Source organism: Mustelus asterias, chromosome 15, assembly GCF_964213995.1.
Source record: "Mustelus asterias chromosome 15, sMusAst1.hap1.1, whole genome shotgun sequence".
NCBI classification, from domain to species: domain Eukaryota; kingdom Metazoa; phylum Chordata; class Chondrichthyes; order Carcharhiniformes; family Triakidae; genus Mustelus; species Mustelus asterias.
Genome location: NC_135815.1, coordinates 49,921,971 through 49,938,245, shown reverse-complemented (window position 1 = coordinate 49,938,245; position 16,275 = coordinate 49,921,971). Strand labels below are relative to the sequence as shown.

Below are 16,275 nucleotides of genomic sequence, written 5' to 3'. Positions count from 1 at the left end.
ACTATCTGTAACCCCCACGACTTGCAAAATCTCACTAACTGTCCTGGCTGGAGACAATACACATCTCTCTAACCTGTGCTTAACCCTTTCTCCACTCATTGTCTGTACCTTTAAGACTTGATTACCTGTAAAGACTCTCTCATTCCAACCATTATTTTGTAAATTGAGTTTGTCTTTATATGCCCTGTTTGTGAACAGAGCTCCCACTCACCTGATGAAGGGGCAGTGCTCCAAAAGCTAGTGGCTTGTGCTATCAAATAAACCTGTTGGACTTTAACCTGGTGTTGTGAGACTTCTTGCTGTGCTTTACTCCAGTCCAACGCCAGCATCTCCACATCAATTTTGCTCAAACTTTAAAAATAGTTAATATGTAGATTAGTCTGATATCAGCTGTGGGGGAAAATTCAAATTTATTTCAAATTAGTGAATGGTAATATATTGGGGCGGGAGGATGTGTTGGTAGAGTGGATAATCTAGGATAGCTTGAACAGATTTATTGAGCGCAAATCCAGTTTGGCAGGTGTAATGATTTCTGGAAGAAGTAGCTGATTTGTACAAATCCAAGAAATGCAGTAGATTTTTGGATTTGAGTATGGTCATGTAAGAAGCTTGTTGTAACTAATTAAGACTTATCAGCAAAGTAGCAGTATGGATAAAGCATTTACTGGAAATAAAGACTTGGAGTTAAAGGGTGTTTCTTTTAAAGAACAGTTAAGTGATGTACTCTGCACTCCCTTGCTGAGTAGGTTGACTTTGTGATTGAAACAACTGAAGATGGTTGGGCCAGACATTGCCCTGAGGCTGAGATGATTGACCTCCACAAACCACAACCATCTTCCTTTGTGCTAGCTATGACTCCAGCCAGTAAAGGAATCTTTCCAATTCTCATTTACTTCAATTTTAGCAGAGCCCCTTGGTGCCACACTTGGTTGAATGCAGAGTTGATGTCAAGGGCAATTACTGTCAGCTCAATTTGGAATTTAGTTTGCTTTCTGTCATTAGACTGGAATAAGGTCTGGAGTTGTAGTCTTGTTGGAACCCAAAATGAGCATTAGTGAGTTAGGACATTTCCATCACTTTACTGATTTGAGTGTAGACTGTGGTGTAATTGTCTGGATTGGATTTGTACTAATTGTGGGAAGGGCATAAGCTGGAAAATTTTCCACATTGTGAGTTAAATGTCAGCGTTGTAGCTGAACTGGGACAGCTTGGCTCAAAGCATAGCTAATTCTGGAGCACATGTCTGAAGTACTATGTTGCTAGGACCCAACCGTCGCTATATTTGATGCCTTCAGCTGTTTTTTGATATCACAGTAAATTGAAATAGTTGAAAACTCACTCCTGTGATGCTGGGGGCCTCGAGAGGAGGTCACGATGGATCAGCTGCTTCACACTTGTGGCTGAAGGTGGTTGTAAAAGCTTTCAGCCTTGTCTTTTGCACTGAATTGCTGGGCTCCACTAAATTTGACCATGGATATGTTTACAGAACTGCCTCCTCCCATTAGTTCATAAAATGGCTACAGCACAAGAAGGCTAGTTGGCTCATTGTGTCTGTGCCAGCAATCTGCAAGAGCAACTTGCACTTCCTCAGCCATAACTTGGTTTTCTCTTCAGTTAATTATTCAGTTCTTTTGAAAGCCACAATTAAATCTGCCTCCACTACATTGGGCAATGTGTTTCAGATCCTTACGACTTGTGTTTGAGAAAAAATTTTCTTGTTAGTTTTTAATTCTTCCAGATGCTTTAACTCATCTTGTTCTCAACTTTAATGGACAAGTTTATTGCCATCTAATCTGTATATACCTCCATTTGATTTTAAGCACCCCTATTAACCTCCAACTGTATCTTCTCTTGGAGAACTGCCAGCTTTTACATGTCCATCATTCCTGGAACCATTCTCATAAATCCCTTTTACATCTTCACATCACTAAAGTGTGATGTCCAGATTTGGACACACTGCTAGAGTTGAGGTCAAATGGGTGCTTTGTCAAGATTCACCATTACTTCCCTACTTTAGTATTTGCCTCTTTATAAAGTCCAGGATCCCAATTTGCTTTACTAATAGTTCTCTCAATATACCGTGATAATTTCAATGATTTGTGCAATCTACCCAAGATCCCACTTTTCCTGCAATTATTATCTGTGTGCTCTTGTCTTATCACTATCCATTTAACAGTTCCCATACTTCCAAGTTTTGTGCCATCTTCAAATGTTGAAATTGTGTCCCACACACCCAAGTATGAGCCATTAATCAAAGTTTATTTATTAGTGTCGCAAGTAGGCTTACATTAACACTGCAAAGAAGTTGCTGTGAAAATCCCCTAGTCGCCACACTCTGGCGCCTGTTTGAATACACTGAAGGAGAATTTAACATGACCAATGCACCTAATCACGTCTTTTGGACTGTGGGAGGAAATCGGAGCACCTGGAGGAAACCCACACGGACAGTCACCCAAGTGGGAATTGAACCCGGGTCCCTGGCGTTGAGGCAGCAGTGCTAACCATTTGTGCCTATAGATCAATAGAAGCAGTGCTCCAAATAGCAATCCTTGGGGAGCCCACTATACACTCTTCTCCTTGCATTTAGTGCAACTGTTTCCTGTCACTCAACCATGCTGCCACTGTCCCTTTTATTCCATGGGCTTTAACATTGTTGACAAACTTTGTGGCAATTTATCAAGTACTTTTTGGAAGTTGATGTACACATCATCAACCCTTGGTTACCTCCATCAAAAATTTATTTAAAAACAACTTGCCCTTAAATCTGTGGACAATTTCCTTAATTGATCAACAATTGTCCAAGTGACTAGTTGTCCACTACCATTCATAACTTGATGTGCAAATATTGCGCATCTTTGATTTTGTTTATGGGATCACTCGTGGTCCTGTGCTGTAGCATCACCAGTTCACTTTATTTTTAGTTATGTCTATCATACTTTTTTACACTTCATTGAATCAGGCGTGGTTCATTGATTTGAAAATGTCGAGCCAGGCAAGTTGAAGGGACTAAGTACCGTTCTAGAGGCTTGAGCACAAAAATCTAGACTGACTCTCCCAGTGCATTACTGGGGAGTATGGCACTGTCTTTAAAATGAGGTATTAAACTGAGGCCCTGCTTACACTCTCATGTTGTGTTGAGGATTCCCATGATGCTTTTGAAGAACAGGAGAGTTATTGCTGGCTAATACTTGTCCTCAATCAACACAATAATTGATTATTTGGGCATTCTCACTACTGGGAGCCTTGTGTGCAAATTTCCCACCATCGTCTTTCATTATAACAGTGACTACGCTTCAAAAGCACTTCTCCCTTTTCATTATCCAAGGGTTGCTAATCATGGAATCTGCCATCATATTCATATGGGGCAAGGCGACGAGACTGGACTAAGAACTAGGTCAGCTTTATGATATTGAACCCACACTGTTGATTAAAAAATACAACCATAGGCTGAGCGAGCTATGGGACATTCCGAGGTTGAGAGGCGTTAAATGCTGGGTTTTTTTCAGTCACTTTCCTTGCCCAAACTTGAGTTTGGGCCTGCATGGAAGTCCTGGAGGAAGCAGACCATAAGGTATAGGAGCAGTATAGGGTTATTCGGCCCATCGAGTCTGCTCCACCATTCAATCATGGCTGATAAGTTTCTTTACCCCATTCTCCAGCTTTTTCTCTAAGCCCTTGATCCGTTTACCAATCAAGACAGAAACAGGCTGTTGATAAAGGGAGAACACATAGATACAATATTAAGAGAGTAGGAGAATGACTGTCATACACAATTGAGGTTGTGGAATTCATTTCCAGGGATGATGACTGATGCAGCAACAATCAATATTCAAAAATAGGCTGGATAGGTGAATGAAGTAGAAGGTATAGAACCAGATTTGTAAATGTGGTTAAAACTATTTGCTTGAGAAGAGGGTAGCACTGGCATGGAATGATTGGGATGAACTTTCTATGTTGTAACCTCTATGTATAGATTTGTTTAGGTTGGGAAAGTCAAATTCTTGAGCTCAATGCATTCATTTTCAAATGCCCTTTACACCTTGTCTATCCGGGACCATGACACATTATCAGTCATGATGTAACACCCCTATTATATAATAATGTGGTGTTATTCTCTGAATAACACCAAGTGACCTGATAATTTAAAGATTTTTTTATGTTCTAGTGCTATGATTCTTGATTGACTTAGCCAAATTGGTCTTATTCTGAAAGGAGATGCAGTCATGGCCCAAAATTCATTCCAGATGGCATTTGGATAATGTAAGTTTCCCTTTATGATGACTGCTAGAGGGCAGGACAGGGATCAGATTACCAAAAAAAGTTGAGTTAAAGATAGAATAATTTTCTTGTGTATAGTTACAGCCAAAATTATGTTGCTGTTGTGGGAATGCAAGTTGCTTATTGTGGACCTTATTTCTATGTTGTATTAAATACACAAGTGGCAAAATAGAACAAAACCTGGTCTATTTTGCTATGCAAGAAGTTTAACAACACCAGGTTAAAGTCCAACAGGTTTATTTGGTAGCAAAAGCCACACAAGCTTTCGGAGCTCCAAGCAGAAGAAGGGGCTTGGAGCTCCGAAAGCTTGTGTGGCTTTTGCTACCAAATAAACCTGTTGGACTTTAACCTGGTGTTGTTAAACTTCTTACTGTGTTTACCCCAGTCCAACACTGGCATCTCCATATCATGACTATTTTGCTATAACGGCAATTCTCTAATTTTACTTCCTGTGTCTTTTTTTCATTCTTGCATTCTTCACTTGTAAACTGTGACCTCAGCCCGAAAAGTTAATTCTAATAAAACATTTCAAAGAACAAAGAAAATTTACAGCACAGGAACAGGCTGTAAATTTTATTTACCCTCCCAGCCTGCACCGACCATGCTGCCTGACTGAACTAAAACCCCAAAGAACAAACTTTCGGAGCGTTGTCCCCTTCAGGTGAGTGAAGAGTTTGGTTCACAAACAGGGCATATATAGACACAAACTCAATTACAAGATAATGGTTGGAATGCAAGTCTTATCAGGTAATCAAATCTTTGAGTGGAGAGAGGGTTAAGCAAAGATTAAAGAGGTGTGAATTGTCTCCAGCAAAGACAGTTGGTGAGAGTAAAAGACAATTGGCTCTCTTGTGCCAGTGTCGCCCTGTCAATATGTTGAGTTTGTGTCTATATATGCCCTGTTTGTGAACTGAACTCTTCACTCCCCTGACGAAGGGGCAACACTCTGAAACTCCGGCACGGTAGCACAGTGGTTAACACTGCTGCTTCACAGTTCCAGGGACCTGGGTTCGATTCCCAGCTTGGGTCACTGTCTGTGTGGAATTTGCACATTCTCCTCGTGTCTGTGTGAGTTTCCTCCGGGTGCTCCGGTTTCCTCCCGCAGTCCAAAGATGTGTGGGTTAGGTTGATTAGCCGTGCTAAAATTGCCCTTGGTGTCCTGGGATGCATAGGTTAGAGGGATGAGTGGGTAAATATGTAGGGATATGGGGGTAGGGCCTGGGTGGAATTGTGGTCGGTGCAGACTCGATGGGCCGAATGGCCTCTTTCTGTGCTGTAGGGTTTCTAAGATTCTAAGAGCTCGTGCTACCAAATAAACCTGTTGGACTTTAACCTGGTGTTGTGAGACTACTTACTGTGCCTACCCTAGTCCAACACCGGCAACTCCATATCATGCCCAAAGAACAAAAACATGTTTAATAAGGAAGATCTATGCTAACAATTATTAGTACAGTTATTGATAAGCATGTAGTAAATTACTTGGATTCTGAAAGGCTAGCTACGTTAACAATCCTGATTTGAATTCCTTAAAGATATAACAAAGTGAGATAAGGCTAATGTGGTAGATGTCATACACCTACAATTTCAAAAGGCCTTTAAGCTATTGCATAGACTCAACAAAGTGAGTCTAGTGAATAAATTGCAAATTGGCTTTTTTAAAAAAAGATGCTGAGAGTAGTTGTAAAGGATAGCTAATCCAACTGGAAGAAAGTAGAAAGAAATGTTACTTGTTTTAAGTTTATATTAATGGTTTCAACTTGAACAAGTAGCTCTACTTAAGTGCAAATTATGCCAAACTGGAGGGTATATTTAACATCGAGGAAAATATGTAGCATATTACAAGATGACAGATAATTTGTAGACTGGGCAGTTGCGTAACAAATTAACTTTTAACGAAGTGTCAGGTGATGTATTTTGGTGGGAAATATAGGCATCACCTATATTTTAGAAAATAAGAAACTGGGATAGGTGAATGAAAGCATCCTAGGGATACAGGTGAACAAATCCAAAACAGCATTTTGGGTCCCCACGTTTATAGCTTTAAAAATGCTTACAAAGTACTGAAATTGTGGTGTAGAATTCAAAAGTAGTGAAGTTTCCAAACTTTCAGGACCCTGGCTGGTCAGGCTACACAACTGTCTCCAGTCTATTAAAACATTCTAGAAAGTGCAAAATTGGAGAAGGGATGAAACCAAAACTGACTGCATCTAATGGGAAAGATTGAACAGTTTAGACCTTTTTTCTTCAAGGAGAAAACTTGGAGGTGAACACATGTTTAAAAAGTCTTTAAAGATGTGAATGGGCTTGAGAAAGATTTAGAGATGCTGTTTTCACTTGGGAGAACACAAACTGAAAGCAATAAATGTAAAATAGTTACTAATAAATCCAATTATAGGAATACAGAATTTATTTACTCGAGTAGCTAAAATGGGGAACTTCCTACCACAAACAATAGTTGAGGCAAATAGCTTGAATGCTTTCAAAAGGATATGTCTAGATGAGAGAGAAGAGAATGAAATTGTATGCTGAGAAGCTGGGATCAGGGATATGGAATGGGAGAGGACTAGAGTGGTGTATGAATAGCGCAATGCCCAAATGCCCTGTTGTTTCTTGTATTCTATGTAATTCTGCATAAATTTTGATGCTGAAATGAAAGTTTTAATATTTGCACAACTATTTTCTGTGACCTTCTTTAGAAGCTGGGAGGTAAAGGTATATTGATCCATGAAGCTGTTTCTCTTTGGAATTGGTGAAATCTCTTTCCTGGTGTATGAAAAATCCTTTTCATATTAAAACCAGGGTGTGTAAGAAGATTGAATTGAGTAACATATTTACAGCTTTACTACCTTGATCGTATCATTACAACCAATGCCTAGTATTAAAGCTGTCAGGTGACCTCATTCCTTTAGCCAGTCTTGATCGTCTTTGCAGCTGACCATGTTGGACTTCAGACTTTGGTTAAAAATGTCAGTGCAATTGTCCCCAGTGCCTGTGCATTTGAAGAGTCTCAAATTTCTGTCTTTAGACTGGAATTTGTAATTGATAACAGCAGCTGTGGATTGAATTGCCTTTGTGGTGGGAAATGGAGTGCTGGAGCAGCAACTGGAAGAACAAAGGTATTTGCTGTTTAAGACTTTCATGTAAAGTTGTGACCCTCCTTCATCTGTACTTGGGGCTAAAGTGATTGAGGATTTATGGGGGAGGAATTTCAGGATCCGGATGTAGAATTTGATCACCAGCCATGATCAAAATGAATGGTGGAGTGGGTTCAAAGGGCCAAATGGCTTCCTCTTGCTCCTATCTTCTATGTTTCTATGTATACGCCATCAATATTTTTTTCTGTGTTGTATCGTGGGTGCCCTTGCATTGGTTTAGACTGCAGCAGTTCAAGGAGGCAGTTCACCACCACCTTGAGAGCAATTAGGGATGGGCAATAATTGCTGCCCTTGCCAATGACGTCCACATCCCATAAATGAAACTAACTTTATTTAAATTTGTGGAATTTGGTTAGGTAATTCTCTTGCAGCTAATTGCTCCTTATTTGTTTTTTAACCTGTGTAAACTGCAACATTCCTTAAAAATTATAGTTCTCGACAAACCGAGGCAGAGAGTTACTGAAGCATGTTGCAAGGCTACATCCTCAGAACAATCTTCAAATTATGTAAATGAGCATCTTCTGAGTGGCCTCAATATAAAGATATCAGAATTCAAATTATACTCTGATGCCTTTTTTTGTAGAATGCATGAATAAAATAAATATGTAGCAGCCATGGGCAGCTGTAGTATTTACTGTCTTTTAAAGAGAGAATTAGTTGTGTTTAGCATCAACTAATGCATCTTCCAGCTGCCAAAAATGGGATTTACATGTTTTAAAATTTTGGGGCGGGAGAGAAGAGGGCTGAAATAAATACCACGAGGACGACAATATTAATAGGGGAAAATGTGGATGTTTTGTGAAAAAGGATTTAAGTGTATTTGGGTTTAAAGATGGGCAGTTTTCCATTGGATTCCAGTAGCTTGTAACAGTTTAGCTGCCATTGGCTTGTAGTAGATTTCAGTTGCGCACTCAGACACTGCATACAAACTGGAGCTGCTATTTGTGCAGTGACACAGCAGAGAGCTACGTATGTAACCTCTAAGTGACCTAGCAGGAAGTAAAAGGGTGTAATCAGCTGTGCCGGAGCTCAGTGCATGTGAACAGCTTCAAGATGGATGCCAAAATGGGTTTGTAATTCTTTAATTTCAGATGATTTGGTTGAAATCTTTTTTTCCCTAGTTTGATTCTCAGCATATTGTGTCATCTCAGTTTTATTTTGGTTTTGAAAATTGGTGTCTGAATTGCAGATGACTACTTTAGGCAGAAGGACAAATGAGGTCAGGTAGTGTACATACTAGAAGGTTTATGTAAAAGGTAATGAGTGTTTTACAATACAGAGGAGCTGCAGCATTAAACATTCTTGTTTTAAAAACGGCAATGAAGGTTGCGATAAGAGATTGGTTAAAAGAGGAGAGCTGGTAATTGGATGAGATCAGCATGCTTGTTGCAGCTTATTGATACTATTTTTAGGCATAGCAGATGCCAGTAGATGCATACCAAACATTGCCTGCAGTATTTTATATGGTCTGCTCACAGTTTGCACTGCTTTGAGCTGATTCTGTGCGTTACATATGGGAAAAAATAGATAGACTTTGATTTTGGGATGTTCCTGCAAGTGACTAGATAAAAATGAGTCATTGTCTGCAATACTGTAAATCTTTATCTGCTCCCTGAACTTTATTAAATTATATATCAGTTGAAGAATGCAATTTCCTGTATTCACACCCAAAATACACCCATTGTAACGAGTGGATTTAATGTTCATTTATTTATATGTTGATAAAATGGACAAATTAATAAATGGCTTAACTGATGTCCTAAAGCTGTATTTCAAAAGATTGAAATATTATTGGAGGCTACCCCACCCAAAAATTGAATTTGCAGTTACAAAATTTTTTAAAATGTGATTTAAGTACAAAATTTACTTGTGTATAATATTTGACCTATTTTAAAAACAAGATGAGTATCTTAAAATGGCATACATTAAAAGTTGGAGATGCATTAAGTTATGAATTAGGTGCCACAACAGTCCCACATTTTCATTAAATGTTCTGGTGCCGTGGCAATTTCATCAAAGTTGCCCAAATATTCTGGTTTTCAGCTTTCCTTTACATGCTATCAGCTATCATGCTATCATTTCTATCAGCACTTCACTTTCTTGTAAAGCATTAGCACCTCTTCATTTACTCTTACCTCCCTTTACCTTGTGCTCCATATTACTGTTGGCAAACTCTCCAAAAAAAAACCCCCGCATGTTGCACTGCACCACAGGAACTGGAATGCTGTCCACTTGGTGACAGTTAAATGACTGCGCTGGGACACTCCTGCATATGCAGAAATCCTTCTCTGACACCCAGAGCCAGGAGTGAGTCAGCTTCTGGGTGATGAATTAACGGCAGTATCTGCAAACCACAATGCGCACATGGGATAGTCAGATGGTGCCCATTGGTAAACCACCAATCAGTGCTGAGGAAGCTAGCAGGCAAGTTGAGCTGTGGCAAGTTCAACCAACCTTCTCATTGAAAGATTGCATGCTTTCCTGTTTGCGACTCTGGGTTCAAACAAAATCTCCCATGCTCCAGGTACATAGTCTAAAATCCAGCTTCTGGAAGTGCCAATTTTAAGAACCCAATGAGTATGAAAATGAGGCTTTTAAATGGAGATTGGTCTTACCCTTGTGCATTGCCCAGTAATAGAGGACTTGTGACAAAGAAAGCCTTGTTCAGTTTTTTTATGAAAATGAGGGCGAAATGTCATTGAAACAAAAGTCTGTGGTTCATAACTGTAATTTAATGTCTTTAGGATTGTGCACGACCAACCTTCAATAGTCTTTTCCCAGACCCCTGCTGTTGGTCACTCAATAGGTGCACATGGGGCTCTGCATATCCAAGGCTTTTCAGTGCTGATCACTCGAGTTGCTAAGAAATTGAGACTAACACTAGATTACTTTATAAATTTGAGCAAGAACTGGAGCATTAAGCATGATCTGTTTAAAAGAGAAAAAAAATCAAGCTTGAGCTCAGACATTTGTTCTAACAGAAGCGTTGTTAATTGGAGATTAGTTTGGTAATTTCATTGGCGAAAACCCTAATGGGTCAGAGGACAAATAAACCATGTGGCGAGACACAAAGCAGGAAAGCCCCAGGCTAAATATACTGAATGAGCTGATCTTTATAAGGGTGGAGTGCTACAATTCGTGTCTGTTTCTAAGCCAGAGGGGAATAAAGTTAATTAGGATTTCAACAGTTTTTCAGTGTCTTTTAACAAAGGATTTTTATATTGATGTGAAATTTGACAGTGAGTGTAGCACTGCCAATAGATTGCTGACGCTCTCTGTTGAGACTCATATATATGAATAACCTCTTGGTGGTCTGGGTGAGTGGTTTACTAAGGGAGTCATGATGAGATCATAGAAACCCTACAGTGCAGAAGGAGGCCATTCGGCCCATCGAGTCTGCACCGACCACAATCCCACCCAGGCCCTACCCCCACATATTTACCCGCGAATCCCGCTAACCTACGCATCTCAGAACTCTAAGGGGCAATTTTTAACCTGGCCAATCAACCTAACCTGCACATCTTTGGACTGTGGGAGGAAACCGGAGCACCCGGAGGAAACCCATGCAGACACGAGGAGAATGTGCAAACTCCACACAGACAGTGACCCGAGCCGGGGATCGAACCCGGGACCCTGGAGCTATGAAGCAGCAGTGCTAACCACTGTGCTACCGTGCCGCCCACTTTTTAAAGATCAATTTAGCATGGCCAATCAACCTAACCCGCACATCTTTGAAATCATAGAAACCCTACAGTGCAGAAGGAGGCCATTCGGCCCATCGAGTCTGCACCGACCACAATCCCACCCAGGCCCTACCCCCACATATTTTTCCCGCTAACCTACGCATCTCAGAACTCTAAGGGGCAATTTTTAACCTGGCCAATCAACCTAACCTGCACATCTTTGGACTGTGGAGTTACTAAGGGAGTAGCAGCATAGTAATAATACTGGGTTACTAAGGCCCAAACTATGACTGTGACTTGGGATTGAGAATCAAAAACTAGTCTCAATAACCGTGAAGCTAACATTGTTGTGAAAACCATCCTGTTCACCATTCTCCTTTTGAAAAGGACATCCCTCTACCCTTGCCTGGTCTGGCTGACAGGTGAGTCTAGACCCACAACAATGTGGTTGACTCTTGACTACCTGCTTAAAATGACCTAATCAGCCACCCCAAATTCAGCACCTCTGGGAAGTATGACATCAAGAAGACTCAACAAAATTGATGTCAATTAAAATTTTGGAGATGGTCTCCACTGGTTTGAGTCATGCCTAACACAACGTAAGAAATATAGTGGCAAAATACTCCAAGTGCTAGAACCCAAAACAAACAGAAAATGCTGGAAAATCTCAGCAGGCCTGACCCTTGGGAAGGGTCATCCTGACTTGAAATGTTGGCTCTATTCCCTCTCCACAGATGCTGTCAGACCTGCCGAGATTTTCCAGCATTTTCTGTTTTCATACAAGATAGTTGTGGTTGAAGGTAAATCATCTTAACCTGAAGCCATCACAGCAAGAGTTCCTCAGGTAATGCACCACCAACCCACCTTTAGCTGCTTCATCAATGACCTGCCCTCACAACACAAGGTCAGAAATGGGAAATTTGTTGATTGTACAGACTTTGGGACCATTCGCAATTCCTCATTGAAGCAATAGTGCATATCCACAGGTAGCGAGAGCTGGAAAGACTTGAGGCTAATGAGTGGCAAATAACATCACTGCATGCAAGTGCCAGGCAATGAGCATCTTGCACAAGTGAATCTAACCATTTTCCTTTGACGTTCAATGGCATTATAATCACTGAATCCCCCAGCATCACCATTCTGTGTTCTATAAATATCTATTGGTAATCATTCATGACGAGGATGATTCTTTTTTTTGTTGCAGATAACTGGATGAAAATGATATGCCAGTGTTGGCTGTAAGTTTGTCAATGGCCTATGAGCTGAACTGTAGCCTTGCATCATGTCCTCCAGTAAGTGAGGACATTGATTGTCAGCCAGTAGAGGTGGTGATGGATTGTTGGCTCCAGCAGCTGCTCCTTTCCCATTATCTTGCCGTCTGTGGCTACTGTTGTTGATTTTAAAAAGTTTTGACACCTTGGCTGTGTTTGGGTATCTGCTTGCCATGTGTTGACTTTTGTGGAGCAGACCTTAATGGAGGCTTTGGGAATGACTGCAACATTTCCTTTGCCCCTTTGTGAATGGATTCCCTGACATAGCTGTGAGTAGAGCAACATTTTGGATGGTCTGGAATTGGGCATTCTGGCAACATTTCTGTATTGGTACATGTCTTGGATGTTCATTCTCTTTTCCTCTCACTATTCACAAAATTTTGCTAAGATGGTATTTATTTGTTTTTCTGGGAACTAGATATGACATCTAAAAGTTGTCCAAGCTTCAGCAGCATAAAGGAACATGGGGAGGAACCATTATAGTGGACTGAGTTTAGTGTCCAGTCTGATGTCCGGTTTCTCAAACTCAAGTATGTGATTTATCATGGGCTAAGCTAGCACATTGAATTTGGTGGCTGTGTCAATGTCGACTTTTTGTGAAAGATAACTTCTAGGATATGAGAACTGAGGGACATTTTTTAACACTCTACCACAAATCTCAGTTGGAGACATTATATTTTATACTTTTGGTGTGTGTTGGTAAAATTTTTAGTGTCGTGCTCTTAGGCTTCAGTGAATGCATCGATTATCTGTTGTAGTCACAACCTGACACAGGTGAAGTTACCAGCTAACCCCTCCACGAGGGGCTGGGACAGTAGTTAGTACTACTGCCTCAGTGCCATGGACCCAGGTTCAATTCCGGCCTTTTCAAGAGTCAGTGCAGATTCAATGGGCCAAATGGCCTCCTGCAGTATGGATTCTATTAATTGAGGCAGAGGGTGGTTCTGTATTTGTAGTTGCGACTGAGCCAACCTCCCCCTCCTAAGGAAAGAGGCTAGAAAATGTGCCCTAAAAAGAGCTTGCCTCAACAAACCTTTACCCAGCTGGATCATTCATCAGAGGTTGAAACACTCAAAAATTAACATTTCAATAAAGGTTCTTGGAATATCAGGGTGGTAATAGATAATGATCTGAGAGATGAACAGCGATAGGATCCTGTGAACCCTTGATGAGGACAATTTGCCAAAGAACATGAGGGTGGCTGTACTGCCTTCTGGAAAGGGAAATCTCGAAGACCACAGAATTTGTCAGCTCTGCCATCTTAAAAGAACTTGAAGAGACTCCCTGAGCCCCCTCATGGGATCAGCGGGTGTCTTAGGCACTTAAAGGCAGTTGTTTGCTGCTTCCCTTTAATGTTTCTGCACCTACCTTGGACTCTTGAGGAGAGATTGAAAAAAGCCTTCTATTCCAACCCAGATGCAACTCGAGCAGCTGTTAGAGGCTGAAAATTCTGTGGAAAGTAACTTGTTCTAGGAGGGGTCGCCAAACTTCCTTCGAGAGCATCTTCCAAATTTGACCAAATTAGATGAGTGAGGGCAGAAGATGCCTGGATACATCGCCGCCTGCAAGTTTCCCTCCAAGTTGATACCATCCTAATTTGGGACCATATTGTTTGCTGTTCCTTCACTGTCGCTAGGTCAAAATCATGGAACTCGCTCTCTAACATTTGTATGAACAATGGTCAAGGAAATGGCTCTACCACCTTGAGGGAAATGCAGGGTAAGCAAAAATTGCTTGTTCAGCTAGCAGAACACTTTTACTTTTTAACAAAAGGCTGTTGAAATCCAACTTCCCTGCAAGACCTTCTCAGTCTTTCCACGTGAAGTGGTGGTCTAAATCTGATGTATCATTCAGGTCTGAAGACAGATGACAAATAGGCAAAATGAAATCCTCCAGCAGTGTAAAGCTGGGTTTGAAAAATATTTTGATTCCCCACTCTTGCTGCCACTTTATGAATGTCAGTTAATCAGAACTTTAGTTTTGCCACCCTTTGGAATTAAATCTGTATTAATCTAGTAACATTTCTATACAGGGAATGAAAGTATTGTAAATCTTTTTCCCGAGCTTGCCTTCTCCTCAGCAGCTGTTATCCATGGAATACCGGATTCTGGGATCTCTGGCATCCAAGACTAAATGTGAACATCACTGCTGTTACAGTGTAACTCTGTAACATGCATTTAGATGGTGCACTTTAATGGAGAAAACATGCCATGGCGCCTCAGAAGTGGGACATCTTTGTAATGGATACTGAACTTGGGGTCAAGAAGGACACTCTGGTAAACTGCCTGTTTCTGTCTCAGTCAGGTGGAATTGCAGGGGTACAGAATTTTGTTGTAGCAACCTAAATTGTTGACTTCAGTCTTGTCTATTTTTAACTGGAGGAAATTGAGGCACAAATAAGACAATCTTTTGGGCAAGCAGCTTTATAGAGAAAGGGTCATTTATATTGAAGGAACAAAAGAATTGGGTGCACTTATGCACATGATTGAAGCTGACAACTTCAAATGGTGCATACTTCGGTTTTATAAAAACCAAATGTAAGCAAGGTTTCAATATCCTTTTTGCTGAAGCAGAAAGTGTGTGCAGTAGTGTGGATTGAAAATATGACTCCTAAAATTAACAATATTAATTGTTAATGGATATAATGTCTTTAGTTGAATCCATGTAGGCTGATCATGTACTACAAATATCCAGTTATCAGTGACTTGAGGTGATGGAGTAGTGGTATTAGTGGATTACTAGCCCAGTGATTACTAGGCCAGTAATCCAGAGATCCAGGATAATATTCTGGGGACCCGAGTACAAATCCCACCATGGCAGATGACACAATTTGAATTCAATAAACATCTAAAATTAAAAGCCTGGTGATTATCAAGAAATCCTTCCAGGAAAGAAATCTGCCATCCTTTCCTGGTCTGGCCTACATGTGACTCCAGATCCACAGCAAAGTGGTTGATGCAGTTTAAGGACAGTTAATGGGCAATAAATGCTGGTCTTGCCAGGTTTGCCCACATCTCATGAAAAAATTTAAAGTTTCTGCCTGACTTCCCTAGCTTTGAAATCACTTCAATAATTTATTATGTACTTAGAAATGTAATGTCATGTGAATGATAATACTGGAATGACAGCTGCAGTATACATTAGCAATAGCTGAATTAGAGTTGAACTTGCTGATCTGCAAGCCAGCTGCAATCAGATATGCTAATCTGCCCTTGATGGAAAATGGGCTGAAAATACTACTTTTGCGACAGGTGCTAATTAAATCTTTATTGAGTTTTTAGAAAGTTATAATTGAATATTGTCCCAAAAGTGAGCTGTGAAAATTATTGATCTGGTCATATTGGCCAAATAAATAACAAGACCACATTTTGAACATGCTATGAATTTTTAATAAGATTTCACAAATGTATTTTAATTAGTAAACAGTTCCTGTAAGCTTATCAAAATTTGTGCAGTGAATATGAGGATTCTGGCGGTTACCCTTATCACAACAGGAATTAAAGTTTTTTTTTAATATTCACTGATGCTTTCTCCCTTCAAAATAATCTCAACATGACTTTGAAGTCAGACTTGGATTTTCCAGCTTTTCTGTGAATGGCTGAGTATGGTGCTAACATGCAGCTTCCTTCATTATTCTCATTTCTTTCCTGCTCCCTAAACCAAACCTGCAACCTGCTCAAGTAGCAAATAAAGATAGCTGATTTTTTTGTTTCTTGGACATCTTGTAATTTTAAAGTAACAATTTTCCTACTTGTTCACAGTATTGCTTAGCAATTGTTTTGGAATTGTAATTTGGTGTTCTAGTTTGAAACATAATTTTGACCCCCACCAGTAAGTTATGAAACATTCAAAGGAAATTTTATGCATCAGCTGGTTAGGTTGTGTACT

At 40.2% G+C, this 16,275-nt stretch overlaps 1 protein-coding gene across 2 annotated transcripts in view; it reads left to right on the top strand.

Moving 5' to 3' along the window:
* The window catches only part of LOC144504501 (uncharacterized), a 73,792-nt gene that overhangs the window by 29,728 nt on the left and 27,789 nt on the right, over nt 1-16,275 (top strand). The gene's annotated exons all lie outside the window — the stretch shown is intronic.